General features: G+C 38.2%; 1 protein-coding gene across 4 annotated transcripts in view; it reads left to right on the top strand.

Moving 5' to 3' along the window:
- Positions 1 to 729: 729 nt before the first annotated feature.
- The window catches only part of KANK1 (KN motif and ankyrin repeat domains 1), a 282,637-nt gene continuing 268,981 nt past the window's right edge, over positions 730 to 14,385 (top strand). For 3 of the 4 annotated variants that reach the window (XM_007498584.3, XM_016423970.2, XM_056806225.1), the window contains exon 1: positions 733 to 1,116. The gene's annotated coding sequence lies outside the window, so the exon portion shown is untranslated. Of the gene's footprint in view, positions 1,117 to 14,385 lie in introns of all 4 variants that reach the window. The other variant, XM_056806226.1, reaches the window with a different exon arrangement.

Below are 14,385 nucleotides of genomic sequence, written 5' to 3'. Positions count from 1 at the left end.
AAAAGTCACTCAACCAAAGCTTCGGTTTGCTTCTCTGTAAAATGGGGCAATAAAATTCGCACTACTTAACTTGCAAGGTAGTTGTGAAGATGAGCTGAGATAATGTGTGAAACTTTTTATATATATTTATGGTGGAGCCCATTCTGGTTATATGCAAGCGTGTGAGAATCCAGTGGCCATCTGGTCAGCAACGAATATAGAGCCTCCGTCTCTGGATTCTAAATCCTTCACTGCGTTGATGAAGAAGGCAAGTTTCCCATCTTCTGAACTCCTCAAATTGGGGTGGGATGGAGCGAGTGGGAAGAAATCAAACTGCGAGGCTAGTTAAATTTTAAAAAATAAAATTTTAAAAAAGGGTCCAGAAGGGTTTGGAGACTATGGGGTGGCAATCGGATAAATCATGAGTCGGGCAAGAGGTCCAGCATAGCCTCAGGGTCCACTGAGGCAAGCGGAACGAATCTATCACACTGAAGATATTTATATATATATATATATATATATATATTTCCCATATATATATATATTTATTTCCCATCTAAGTAGGTATACTGGCTAGGGATCGTTCTTTCTTTTCTGTTCTTTCCTTGTAGCAAAGTCGCGGGACTAGAGAAAGAGGAGGAGGAGGTGTGGGAGGTAAGGTTAGCTGTGTGGCATTGTTGAGTTAGGGCCGCGCGCGCAGGCGCACTGAAGGGCAGTCGGTGACCGATTTAGCAGTTACAAAGACAACACTGGCAAAGGGTGAAGTTTAGAGGAGAGTAGGAGCTAACCAGCCACACTAGCAGAGAGCCCAGAGGTGTCTCCCGGGATCACCAGGGCTAGGTTGGAGGAAGTGAATCCAGACGTTTCTTCTCCGCGCTGGACATTTGATCTTTATTTTCTTTTTTCAACTCTCCCATTTTTCTCGCTGCCTTCTCCGCCTGGAGTGGAATGCAAGCACCCGGGATCCACTTGGGTCGAGGGTTTGAATTCTGGCGCTTTAGAAGCTCTCACAAACTCCTCCCCTTTCTCCCTCCGCCCTCTTCCCTCTCGGTTCCTCGGCTGCTGCTGCAGCAGCAGCAGGAGAAGCATCAGTGCGCCCGAGCTCCTCACGGCTGCAGGTTGAGAAGGGCTGCGAAGGTGAGTAAGCGAAGGGGTAGAGGAGCTGCGTCTCCCCGGGGCGGAGCAGGGCAGCGCGCGCTGACGCCCACTGGCACCTGGTCCCCTGGGGGAAGCCCTGGGGCTAGAAGCAAACTTTGCGCTCGGCTTTAGGAGACGAGGAAAGGAGAACGGGCACTCTTCCTTTCCCAGCTCACCCTTCTGACTCCTAAAAGGAAGAAGGAAAGCCTGTTTCAGCGGGGAGTAGGGATAGCTGCTCTCGCATTTGGCCACTTTATGCTGCGCTGGTCTTCCTCGACCCCTGCTCCCTTGCTGTGCCTGGACCCTAGGGGTTCTCTTGCTGCTGGACTCTCTTCTCTCTATTGCACAAGGGACTTCAGGGAAGGAGAGAGGTTGGGATGTTGGAAAGACAGAGGCGGGCCAGGCTATTGGAAGGTAGCGGTCAGCAGGCGGAGAGGCGTTGCAATGCTGACCGCAGCCTGCTCCGACTTTGGCGGGGGCTGGAGGTGGGGGTGGGGGATGAGGGGTGGGACTGATTCAAAGGGCACAAGACGATGGCCATAGGGCCTTTTCTTAGAGGAGGAAGGAACTTTCCATTCTGGGGTTTCTTCCAGTGTGCAATCCTACTTGCTTCCTTCCTCCCTCTTGTTGGGGAAGAAGGTCTCCTTTGCTATTTACATTCCTGTTTAGACCCTCAGGCAGCAGGTTGTCCAGAATTCCCCTTCAGCTGACTTTGCTAGAGTTGAGGGTTAGGGAAGGGAGTCTGGGAGGGAAATTGCATTCCCTCCTTCCTTTTCTCTGTTGCCTCTCATTCAACTCTGATCTGGAGCCCAGGCCAGACGGGTTGAAGACTTCTTTTGTTTATGGCATATCAGGTTCTGTTGGGGTGAGACTAGAGGCTTGGCCTCCGGGGATAATAGTTAATAAAATCTGTAACTTCTGGATTGTGCTTCTCTAGTCCCTCCCCAATTCCCTCCACCCTTGGAAAACCAAACCTTGGGCACACTCATTTTACCATTGTGATTCATAACATCTGTCTGTTTCTTTTGGAACTTTGTTAGTAAACTTCTCCCGTTGGGTACTGTATATCCGCCAGCTACCCCTATACTGACCTGGGATCGCTTAGTGAAGGCCTTGGTCCAGTTACTGTGTTTTCTTTTTTACAAAAAAGAGGGCTTCATCCAGAGTTTCTGCATTGTAATTCTCCTGTTCATCCCTGCTTATTAATAAGTAGGGCAGGGTGGTCTGACCGATAGAGCTTTGCTGGCTGGGAATGGAGAGCATTCAGAATGCTCCTTTCTAAAGGGGTAGTTTTTACTGCTTCCAAATTGGGGTGCCTCCTCCCCCACCTTCTCCAGTTTTGATTTCCTAATTTCCTATTTTACAGCAGCCCAATATATGTTATATGAACAATTATTAACATTGGGAAACTTTTCACATAAATCTATGCCCTTAACTTTGGATGAATAAGAAAGATGTGTCAAGAAATTAAGGGGAGTGAGATAATACTTTACTTTCAATCAAGAGAACACTGGCCTTGGGTTCAAATTTGAATTTGAGTCCTGGATTTGACTTACTCCCGTTATCCTTTGCATAGATTAACCTCCTCATCTATAATATGGGAATAAGGTTTGTTATATAGTAGAAAGAATAATTAACTAGGTTCAAATCTTGCCTGACCTTGAGCAAGTCATTTAACCACTGTTGGGCCTCAGTTTTCCATATAATGTACAGTAGGCTTTTTCAGGGAAGAGAAAGATGGCTGGTGAGTAGTGAAAAAAATTCTGTCTGGGCTATGCTACTTGGAGATTTAAGATTTCTTCAGAGGGAGGAGAAGCAGCCAGTGAGGAATAATTGTCTCCTAAAGATATGTAAATTAGGAAAGCATTTTATCCCCCCAGGGGCTGAGTGTGCAATGTGCTCTTTTCCTTCAGCACTACTGTCCCCCCTAGCCCATAAATTACTCTTGTAGAGGCTACACCTCAGCAAAATAAGCCCAAAGTTGTTTGTTTTTTTGTTTTTCGAGAGGGATGGAAAATAACAGCAGAATTAAATATTGCAGGGGTTTTGTTGCTGTTGTTGTTGTTATTGTTCCAAAGAAAACTACAGGCAAATGGTTTCCAGAATCAATATTCCAAATTTAAATCTTTGGATTGATTATTTTGGGAGCAGATGCATTTTTGTCATCAATGGTAGTATTTCTTAATTTATTGATATACTTTTTGCTTTGTCAGGATGTGGTCCATGAAATCTTTCTTAGGACTAGGGAGAGTGGAAGAAAGTTGGTTTGGTGGGAAGCTGAGGAGAATTAGAGGGAAATAGGACTATAAGTGGAAACAGGTAGGACTTAGTTACAAGACTAGATGTCTTTTTTTTTTTTTAACCTTTACCTTATGTCATAGGATGAGTTCTAAGATAGAGGAGTAGCAAAGGGTAGGCAAATAAGAGTTAAGTGACTTGCCCAGGGTCACACAGCTAGGAAGTATTTGAGGACAGATTTGAACACAAGTCCGTCTGACTATGTGTCTGCACTCTATCCACTGTGCTACACAGCTACCTAGCTGCCCTTCTAGGTGTCTTCTTAGTGATTAAAATGCTGGACTTAGGGGTCAGGAAGCCTGGTCAAACCCTGCCTCATATACTTGTTAGTTGTGTGACCTTGGGCAGCTCCCTTTACCTCTTGTGGCCTCAGTTTTCTCATCTGTAAAATTAATAGCATTATATCATATTTTTAGTGACTTAATTAAAGATACCCAAATTGGGAAAGTACAGAATTACAACCTCCCCAAAGTTATCTGATTCTATTATTACCTCTCCTGTATACAAGATAAATGTTCTTTTGTTCTTTCACCCTTTGCTTGAGACCTTTCTAGTGACCAAGAACCCATTTTACCCCCCATCCCAAGGCAGGCCACTCTGGTTTTCAAAAATGTTATATAGTAAGAAATTTTCCCATATATCAGTCCTAGAATTTTCCCTTTTTTGTAATTTGCATCCATTTTATGGAATATAGCCCTTTAAAATATATAATGACCCTTACTGTATCTATAAGTTCTCTTGGCTAAACACCTCCACTTCCTTTAAGAAACCCTCTATAACATGATAGAACTTCACTTGTTTGTCTTTTTGGAGCATTTTTCAGCTTATCGTTGTCTTTTCTAAAATGTGATTCCCAGAATGGAAAACAGTATTCCAGATGTGTCTTGAAAAGGACAGAATATATAACAGGATTATTACCTCCTTAGTTTGAATACTATTGTCTTTTTTTTTTTAAACCTTACCTTCTGCCTTAGAACCAAAGACAGAAGAGTGGTAAGGCCTAGAAAATGGGGGTCAAGTGACTTGCCCAGGGTCACACAGCTGGGAAGTGTCTGAGGCCAGATTTGAATCCAGGACCTGTCATCTTTGGGCCTCACTCAATCCACTGAGCCACCCAGCTGCCCCCACTATTGTCTTTCTTGAAGAAGCTTGGTAGTTCAGTGAATAGAGCAGTAGACCTGACTATTCATTGCTGACCTCAGACACTTATGTTACAATTAAATTAATATATACCCAGTTATTAATTTATAAACTTTATTAATAGAAAAGGGAGATCAGCATAGTTTAAAATCTCATTCTTAAGTCCTCTGACCATGTTTTCCCTATTCTCCATTAATCTTTCTCTCTGTCATCTATCTCTAGCCCCCTGTCCATCCAAGAAGGCCCAGGTATGCCCCACATACTTTCTTTTATAGACATTCGGATATTCCCTGAGGCAAACTCTGATATGTGGGGAATGTTGATGAACTGGGCTGGCCCTCCAGGAGGGGGAGGGGATAAGATCCCCTTGACACAGTTAGCTTTGTGACCCTTGGCAAGTCACTTAACCTCTGTCTCAGTTCTCTTTGTTGTAAAATGAGGATAATACTGTTATATAGGACTGTTGACTCAAGTTGACCTTGCAACTTACCAAAATCCCTAGACCTGTGTTGTTAAACGCATGGCATGCATGCCAGAGGGGGCTGCTCCCTTCCACCATATCTGAGGACACTTTTTTACATCACCTTCCCCTCTGCCCAGCAATCCAATAGGAGCACTTCCTCCCTTCCCTGTATAGGACAAGTGGGCAGCATGAGGGTGCAATTTGGGCACTTGGTCTCCAAAAGGTTTGCCATTACTGCCCTAGACCATTTCTATACAAACTACTATCTAGCCTTGTCTATACTGATAACATTAATTTGTTTTTTTGGAGCTCAAGTGTGAGATTTTATATTTGTCTCTATTAGACTTAATATTAGAATATTTTAGACCAGTGTAATAGGCTGGCACCATCTTTTTGGATCATTACTCTTTGATTCAATGAGTTAGTTAGACCTAATATCTAGTGTCAGGCTATATATGATTCAGCATTTTCAGAATATGATTTTTGTCAAGAATTTTAAATACCCTAATTGTTCTGTGTTTAAGTCTGACAAGTGTTAATGTGCACTTTTACTTTTAGGTATCACAATTATTTAATGGGATGTTTGGGTTGTGTCCACCTTCTCCCAACCCCCAGCATTTTAATAAAGAGTTTAAAAATACTATTCATCAAAAAGAGTTAAAAGATTACATTAAAGTAGAATTTGAGTACACTTGCTAACATCCTTTTATTTGGGTCAGCAAATTAGCACACTGCACACTAAGAAGTACAGTGCTGTCTTTTTTTTTTAGTGTCATTGATATGTTTTTCTTTTGCATTACAAACATTTACAGGTTACCCCCAGCTCCTTGAGGTCTCTTCTAACTAGTAAAACAATTAAGTGAATCTTTCAAAACAGTGACCTCATCTGAATGAGCATTTAACATTTGTACATCTGTACCACTCCCACATATCTATTTTTAAAAAATGAACAGAAATCCTTTTTCTCTCTCTCCCACCTTCACCCTATTGGAGCAAGAAAATTCCTTATAAAAATATGCATGTGTCAAGCAAAACAAATTTCCTTGCTGATTGTATACAAAAATAAATGCCTTAGTCTATACCCTTAATATGTCACCTCTTTGTCAGGAGATGGATATTATGTTTCATCATTGATATCTTGGGATCAGAGTTGGTCATTGTATATTGATTGTAGCTCTTGTAGCTTTTATAGTTGTATCTTTAAAGTTTTGTTACTGTATACAATTAATCACCTGATTCTTATTTCATTCTTCTCTTATTTTCTAAGTCTTTTAAAATTGTTTCTATAGTATTGATGTTACAATTTAAATTGTTTTGATTATACTAACTTCATTTTGTATCAGTTCATATAAGTCTTTCCATATCACCTTGACATCATCTATTTCTTTGTTTTATTTATTTAACCCTTACCTTCTGTCTTAGAATCAATCCTATCAGTTCCAAGATGGAAGAGCAGTAAGGGCTAGACTAGTGATAGTGAACCTTTTAGAGGTCATGTGCTGTGCCCCATTCCCCAGAGAATGCAAGCCATGCCTCACCTCCCCCCACCAAGTGCTGGGTGTTCCCCACCCTCCCCCTTACCCCACACAGGGGAGGGAGAAAGCACTCCCATTGGACTTCTGGGCAGAGGGGCAGGTGAAGTGAGGAATGTCCTCAGTAGGTGTAGAGAGGGGGAGGGGAGTAAATCCAAGTACTCCACTCCCCTCCAGCTCTGCCACCTGTGAGCCCCCCACTTTACCCACTGTATGCTCCCATTGGGCTGCTGGGTAGAGGGTTAGGGATGTGAAAAAAATGTCATCTGGCATCAGGTAGAGGGGGAAGGAGCAGCTCTGCCCAAGCCCCTCTGCCTTTCTAGTAACAAACTCTGTGGGTGTGTGCCCACAAAGCCCTCTGTGTGTCATCTTTGGCAACTGTGCCATAGGTTTGCCATCACTGGGTTAGACAATTGTGATTATGTGACCTGCCCAGGGTCACACAGATTGGAAGTAGCTGAGGCCAGATTTGAACTTAGGACTTCTGTCTCCAAGCCTTGCTCTCTATCCATTGAGCCACCTTTTTGCCCCTATTTCTTTGTTTCTTGAAGCATAGTAGTACTCTACCATATTCATGTACCATCAAATCAACCATTTCTCAATTGATGAGAATTCTGTTAGTTTCCAGTTTCTTGTCATCACACAAACATTGCCATAAATATTTTTTTGTGTATTTAGGATGCTTTCCACTTTCTTTGATAACTTTTGAGTATAGGTCTCACAGTGGTATAGCTTATTCAAAGGACATGTATTACTGAATAACTTCTTGTGTATTATTTCATATTGCTTTCCCAAATGGTTGTACCCATTCAAAGGTCCACAAACAGTGCATCAGTGTACCAGTTTTCCTGGAGTCCTTTGAAAATTTATCATTTTCCTTTTTGGTCATCTTTGCTATTCTGAAAAGAATTGTTTTAATATGCATTTCTCTAGTAAGAAGTGATTTGGAACATTTGTTAAAAATATATATAGGTAGCCTCTTCCCCTAATTGCCTTAGACCATTTATCAACTTAATTTTTTTTATAAATCTCAATCTGTTCTAATCTTGGAAATGTAACCACTATCAGAGAAACTTTTTGCAAAGACACCCCCCCCCCCCAGTTAATTGTTAGCCTTTTAATATTAGGTGGTTTTTAAAAAACCTTACAAGGTCAGTTTGAAACTAGGACCTTCCGTCTCTAGACCTAGCTCCCTATCCCCTGAGCCACCAAGCTGCCTCCTTAATATTAGTTTGGATTTGTTTGTGCAAAAGCTTAATTTAGTGTTATACATTTAATGGGTTAATTAAATATTATCCAAAAATTGTCCATTTATCTTGTTTCCTCTATATTGTTTAGTGAAGATACTCCAATACGTAGATCTAATAGGTAATTTTTTGTGTTTCTCTAATTCATTTATAATGTAATCTTTTATATCTAGATTAGGTATAAATTTGAAGCTTATCTCAGTGTGAACTGTTGTTCTAAATCTAATTTCTTTCACACTTTAGTCCATTTTCCCCATCAGCTTTTGTCATTTTTGTCAAATAGTGAGTTCTTGTCCTAGTTAGGTGTTTGTGTGTATTGAATTAGATACCTTTGGTTATATGTTGTATATGATATGTCAGTATAGCTAATCTACTCTTATTAAACTTTGCGTACCAAATGGTTTTGAGAATTCTTGCTTTATAGAATAGTTGGTGATCTGGCACTAGGTCCTCCCTTCATTTACTTCTTTTCATTATTTCCATTGAGATTCTTGATCTTTTTTGCCTCCATATGAATTTTATCATAATTTTTTTCTCACCCTCTAAAATAATCCTTTAGCCATTTGGTATGGTATGGAATAAATTAATTTAGGTGGCATTATTATTTTTCTTCAATTGACTTGCTTTACCCGTAAGCAATTAGTTTTCCAAATATTTATCTTTATGTCTGTAATCATGTTTTGTTACTGTCTTTGTGTATTCTTCTGTTTATCATGGAAGACAGATTCCCAAGTATTATATAAAATCGCTAGTAATTTTAAATGGAATTTCTTTTTCTCTTCTTTAAAAATTTTTAAATTTAATTTTAATAACTTCAATAAATTTAATTTTAATAACTTCAATAAATTTAATAACTTTAATAAACTCAACAACTTAAATAAATAATAAATTTGATGATTCAATAATGATGATTTTAATAATTCAATACATAATAGTTTAATAAAATTAATTAATAAATTTAATTTTAATAACAAATTCCAAATTTCCACATAGGTTTTCCAAAATTATATGATTCATGTTCCTCCCCTCTCTTAAATTTGACAAGCAATTCAATCTGGGTTTTTCTGTCTCTTCCTGCTGGATTTTATTGCCATTATAAAGAAATATTGATGATTTGTGTGCATTTATTTTATGCATCTTTGCTAAAACAATTATTTCATTTTTTTTAGTTGATCCTTTTTGATTGAGAACACTGTAATGTTATTTACAGAAAGGAATAGTTGTTTCTTCTTTTTCCTTTACTTTCTTTTTCTTATCTTATTACTTATAGTCAGCATTTTTAGTACTGTGTCAAGCAGAATTGGTAACCATGGCCATTTTAATTTCACTCCTAATTTTATTTGAAAGGATCCTAGTTTACCTCCATTATACACAGAACAGTAGTTTCTTCTGGGCACACACATATTATTCATTTTAAGGAAAGGTTTATTTCTGTGCTTTCTAGTATTTTTTTTTAATCCTTACCTTCCATCTTTGAATCAGTGCTGTGTATTGGATCTAAGGCAGAAGAGTGGTAAGGGCTAGGCAGTGAAGGTTAAGTGACTTGCCCAGGGTCTAGACAACTAGGAAGTGTCTGAAGCCATATTTGAACCCAGGACCTCCCTTCTCTAGATCTGGTTCTCAGTCCACTGAGCCACCCCGCTGCCCACCTTTTCTAGTATTTCTAATAGACATAGGTGCTGTATTTTATTAAAAGTTTTTTAAGCATATATTGATATAAGAATGACTTTTGTTCTTTTATTATTAATTTGTTTAATTGTTTCTAGTTTTACTAACACTAAATCAGCCTTGCATTCCTTGGTATAAATCTAATCTGATCCAAGTACATAATCTTTGTGATATATTGGTTTTTGCCTCATCATTAATATTTTATTTTTTAAAAATTTTCCAGTGTTCACTAGGAAAATTAATCTGTAGTTTTCCTTTTCTATTTCATCTCTTCCTGGTTTATGTATCTAAACTATATCTATGTCATAAAGGAATTTTAGTAAGATACTTTTATTTGCTATGTTTGCAAATAATTCTTTTAGTATTGAAATTAATTGTTCTTCAATTATTTGGTAGAATTTACTTGTGAATTTATGTGATCTTTGAGTTTATTCTTTGGAAGTTGATTTATATGTTATTCAATTTCTACATATGAAATTGGGCTTTTAAGTTTATCTTTCTGCTAATTTGAATATTTTATGTTTTTGTAATTATTTAATTCGATTTTTTTTTATTTGGATATAGTTGGGCAAAATAATTTCTAATAATATCCTTGATTTCTTCTTCATTTGCTGGGAATTTTCTTTATTTTTGATACTGGCAATTTGACTTTTCTTTTTTTAATCAAATGAGATAGAATGGGTCATTTATTTTGTTGGCTTTTCCAAAAAATCAGTTTCTAGTTTTATTTATTAATTCAATAGTTTTTGTTTGTTAGTTTCAATTTTGTTAATTCATTCATTCATTTTCAATAATTCTTTTTTGGAGCTTAGTTGGGTTTTAAAAGTTTGTTGATTTTTTAATCTTTTTAGTTGCATTCCCAATTCATTAATTTTTTTCCCCTCTCTTTTTAAATAAAAATATTCATAGATATAAAATTTCCCCTAAAATCTGTTTTGGCAATATCCAAAACTTTTGGTATGTTCTGTTGTTGTCATTATATTGAATAAAGGTATCTATTAATTCTATGATATCTTTCTTTGACTCTTTAACCTTTAGGATTATATTATTTATTCTTAAATTGATTTTTTTGGGACCCTTCCTTTCTATTTTAGTTACAATTCTTACTTTCTATCTTGGTTTCAACTCCTAAGACAGAAGGGCAAAGACAAATGGTGTTAAGTGACTTACTCAGGATCACACAGCCAGGAGGCCAGATTTGAATCCATTTTCTCCTGATTCTAGGCTAGGCGGTTTATCAGCTTTGCCACCTAGTTGTTCCTCTAATTGATTTTTAATACTTTTCCCAGAAAATGAAATACACCTTTTATTTAATATAATTTTTATTTATAGACAGTAAAGGATGTTTATAATATTCTTGCTTTTCTGAATGTATTGTATTTATCTCTGTCCAAAATTGGTGTATTTTCTTTCTTTTTTCTTTTAATCTTCTCTTTACTTATCCCCTTTCCAACTTTAGGGTTTGTTCTGTTTTTGACTAATTCTTTCCCTTCTTCCCTCTCTTATTTGTATCCTTGTTAAATTAACTGTATTGCTACTCCAAATTGTGTATTTTTATATCCTAACCGAAGCCATGATCAATTTTTGTAAAGATATAATATTTACCTGAGAAATATATATATTCCTTTCTGTTTCCATTCAGTAGTTACCAGAGGTCTAACCTATCTAGCTTTTCTAAAATTCATGCAAATCTTTAACTTCTTTCTTGTTTATTTTTTGATTAGCCTTATCTATAGCTGATAGTAAATTAAGGTCCGGAGCTTTTATAGTTTTCTTTCTATTGCTCCTAGTAACTAATTTAATTTTTCCATTTAAGCATTTAGAAGTTGTGGCAGTTAGTGGATACATAATAAATATTGAGATCAATTCATTGTTACTTTTGTAAAGATTAAAATTTAGGGGGGAAACTGAGGCAGGTAGAAATTAGTTTCTCTCTGCAAGGAGTATGATATTTTTAGAGGTTTATTAAAGGTTGAGAATTTAAGAAAAATACAAGTAAGAAAGGCACATGCCAGGTGGGCCAAGAGGCCTAATTCAATTTCACTCACATCATGACGTGTCTGCTTGCCAGCGGAGACAGGAATAGAAGAGAGGCCCAGAAGCCTTTCCAATCAGGTTAAATACCCCATCTCGATCTCGGTCCAGGTGAGAATTCAGTGATATTACAAAGCATTTTGGGGAAGTGGAGCAAGGACTTCTGGTGATTGAAGTCCTGGATTCAAGTCTCCATTTTTACACTTTTCAGCAGAATATCATTTCCCTTATAATCTCTTTTCAAGTTGGGTTTTATGGTTGCCTAATCATAATAGATTTTGCTTCAATTTCTTATTTTAAATCCATGTGAATACTTTCATTTCAAGAGTATTTCTTACAAATAGCATATTGTTGGATTTTTTACTTTCCAATCTATTCTGCCATCTATCCTCTTCTGTTTTAAGCATGAGTGAATCTCATTGTCACAGGGTTGATAATTATTTATTTCCCTCTGTCCTATTGTTTTTTCTTTTTTCTTTTCTATACTTCTTGTTTCCTTTTTATTCCAAGTTGGTATTCTCTCTCTCTCTTTCTCTTTCTCTCTCTCTCCCTCTTCCAAGTGTAGAGTTTGTTCTGTTTTTGACTAATCACCCTTTTTCCATATCCCCATTCTTCTGCATGTGTATGTGTAGTTTACAGAACTATATACATATATATGTATGTATAGGTAGATATAAATACCTCATTAAATGAACAAAAGGAAGGCTGCTGGCTTTGAGTAGACACTCACATTTATATATGTGTGGAGACTGTGATAAAATTTTGGCAGTTTTTTTTTTGTCTTTTAAATGTAGTTAAGCATGTATCCAATGTAAGCAGTGGAGTATATAGTGGAAAAAGCTCTGAACTTTGAGTTAGAGTAGGCTTCAGATATTGAATCCTGTCTCAGACAATTATGTGAATTGATCTTCTCTTTCCTTATTTACAGATTAAAAACAATAATGCCTATAGTGTCTATTTTTATGATCGTTGTGAGGCTTAATGGATAGCATATGAAGTAGTTTATAAATCTTAAAGCAGTGGTTCTCAACCTTTCTAATGCCGTGACCTCATAATACAGTTCCTCATGTTGTGGTGACCCCAAACCAACAAATTATTTTGGTGGCTACTTCAAAACTGTAATTTTGCTACAGTTATGATTTGGAATGTAAATACCTGATATGCATTATGTATTCTCATTGCTACAAATCAAACATAATTTAAACATAGTGATTAGTCAGAAAAACAATATTTAATTATATGTTGAGAAATATTAATCCAGCAGGAGGCAGCCTGAGCGCTGGGGTGGGAGGTAAGTCCTGCCTGGGGAGGGGGGGTCTGCAGACACTGTCTTCTTCTTCCTGTAATCTCCCTCCAGCTCAAGCTGAGGCTTCACTTTGCTGGGATTACTCGGCTCCATTATCCACTCCAGGCCTCCTTCTTAACCCCTCCGGAGCCAGCACCCGGGTGCTCTTTCTGAGTCTCTCTTTGAATCTGGTCTCCAGGCAACAAGGTAAATCCATTGCCCCTCATAGGGGGAGGGCTGCTGATAGGTAACTAATATTAATACAATGTGCGGGCAGCAGGGTCCCCGTTCTTTTCAAGATCTTGCTGTAAAGTAGCGCGATTTCTCAGCTGCTAAAGCCATTGGAAATATGTATTTTCTGATGACTTTAGGCGACCCCTGTGTTTTGGTCATTGGACCCCCTCCGAGGTCGTGACCCACAGGTTGAGAACCGCTGTCTTAAAGTGTTATGTAAAGGTCAGCTATTACTATCACATCACCAGGTAAGGGATGGTCAAGGAGGCCTAGCACCTCTGGTGTGAGGACTTTCTGAGCCTTTTTCAGGGCTACATGCTTCCTTTGGAATTTGCCTGTCATCTAGCTCTCCCCTGTGGCTCCAAGAAGCTGTAGCATGCACAGACACCTTATCCCACTAAAACCACCTTGGGCAGACAAGCTAAACCAGATTGGGTGTAACTGACAGGCCTCTGACTTGTAGATGAGTTAGAAGAGTACCCAGGTGTGTGAAGTCTTCCCCTGCCTGAATGGGCAGATAGGAACAATTTGTTCCAAAGCCATGAAAGCAGTGGAAGCAGATACTGTGGAGTGCTTAGAGCTAGGTTAGACATCAAAGACACCAAAGTCATCTTTTGCATCCCAAGCCATCAATAGCCATCTAGCTTTTGACTTGCCACTGGACTTCAATGATTGTGGAAGCGAGAGTGAAGCTGATGACTTTTCACAGTTCAATCCAATTTATGCATGAGTCAAAAGACATCACTACTGTACAGTTAGGTGGCTCAGGGAACAGAGCACCAGGCCTGGAGATGAGAGGTCCTTGGTTCAAATTTGGCCTCAGACACTTCTAGCTGTGTGACCCTGGGCAAATCGCTTAACTCCAATTGCCTATTACCACTCTTCTGCCTTGGAAGTAATAATATGTATGGATTCTAAGATAGAAGATAAGGGTTGAAAAAAAAAAGCCATTACCAGTGATGCCATATTGGTCCTCTACTATCACTACTATCACCACCACCATCTCGGCCACCACTACCACTACTCCTAAGGGTGGAGTGAGGGAGGTGGGGAAGGAATAAAAACATGTGTGCTTGTCCTCTAGGAGTTTACAGTTAGAAGTCAGCATCAATAATTTGTACCAGAAGGTGCAGAATATTATCTTTTCCAGCAGGTTGTACTCTCTGTCACCTTCTTACACGCTCTTATTTAAAGCTATTCACAACTTGACTTCAACATATTTTTTGCATTCTTATTTTTTTAATATGTTCCTACTTATTAGTGTTTTTCACCGACCTATATATGTGTTTTGGCTGTCTCCCAAGACTAATGCACTTCCTCTTCACCCCTGACTCAGAACTCCACACTTTCTTTAAGACAGTGCTTAAA

Source organism: Monodelphis domestica, chromosome 7, assembly GCF_027887165.1.
Source record: "Monodelphis domestica isolate mMonDom1 chromosome 7, mMonDom1.pri, whole genome shotgun sequence".
NCBI classification, from domain to species: Eukaryota; Metazoa; Chordata; class Mammalia; order Didelphimorphia; family Didelphidae; genus Monodelphis; species Monodelphis domestica.
Note: the sequence above shows the minus strand (reverse complement) of the source record. Positions and strands in the feature narration are given on the sequence as shown.